A 1,026-nucleotide genomic window follows, 5' to 3' on the forward strand; every position below is an offset into this window, starting at 1 on the left:
ACTCTCCAGGAGCACGAAGGGTTTAGGCAGTCATAAAGCGCCTTGCTTCTGCATACTTTTTATTCCGTGGAGGATTCCCCCCGCGAGGTGGCGCCATAAACGCAGGTGCGTCCTTCTCGCTCCTTTCTCTTCCCAGTACGCATCTCGGCGACTCACCACCCGAGCCTCAGAGCCGGCGAAACTCAGCGTGCGCAGGTTCTCCACCTCGAGGCTGTGCGCGGGAACCTGCGGGGGCAGTAACTACGACCGGTCCAAGCCGATCTGCAATTCGCCTCCTGTCTTCTCTCCCACTTGGACCTAAATTCCCACGGCGGAGTTTAGGGCTTTCTTTTTATCTTCCTGCATTGTGCTCGCGGTTTCCTGGCAACCTTTCAAGGCAGAGATCCCTCCATCACAGACCTTTCTGTGGGGGCAGCCAGGCAGAACGGCTCCCTTATGAACCCCAACAGGTGGCTGTCGAGCTGGCGTCCGAGAGGGTGACCTGCAGTGGGAGATCCCAGGCCCAGCACAGGACTTTCGATATAATATTCAGTTTTCCTTCTCTCAGGTAGCCAGGAAACAATACGCAGTAAAGCGAATAAATAAAGCTTCTTAGCCATCCCGAAAATAGGAACAGGCCATAAAAATATTTTGGCGCAATGTGCGTATTGGGGGGTGTAGCTCAGTGGTAGAGCGCGTGCTTAGCATGCACGAGGCCCCGGGTTCAATCCCCGGCACCTCCAGGTTTCTTTTTTTTCTTTTTTCTTTTTTCCTCTCCTGGTTGTGGCATTGTTTGCAAAACTTTTCCTCTCCTGGTTGTGGCATTGTTTGCAAAACCATGTCTGTCAGGTCTATGACTCGCCTCAATTTTGTTTTGTTTTTTGTTTTGTGGCACTTCCATTCTCTATCAATTCTTCGAATTCACATGGAAACGAAGGAAAACAAGCTCTATTTTGCTTTTAATATTGATTCATTTCTGCTCTAAGGCTTTGACACCATCCTGGGTGGTTGTGTCAGGAGACGAAAGACAAAATGAAAGAGGCTGGG

The 1,026-nt window shown here is 50.5% G+C and overlaps 1 non-coding gene across 1 annotated transcript; it reads left to right on the forward strand.

The window, feature by feature from the left end:
- The first annotated feature begins 650 nt into the window (after positions 1–650).
- TRNAA-AGC (transfer RNA alanine (anticodon AGC)) lies at positions 651–722 on the forward strand. The gene has a single exon. It is a non-coding gene; the product is annotated as a tRNA-Ala (tRNA).
- Positions 723–1,026: the final 304 nt, after the last annotated feature.

This window comes from Rhinopithecus bieti, unplaced genomic scaffold (assembly GCF_001698545.2).
Source record: "Rhinopithecus bieti isolate Rb0 unplaced genomic scaffold, ASM169854v2 scaffold_18466, whole genome shotgun sequence".
In the NCBI taxonomy this organism is placed as follows: domain Eukaryota; kingdom Metazoa; phylum Chordata; class Mammalia; order Primates; family Cercopithecidae; genus Rhinopithecus; species Rhinopithecus bieti.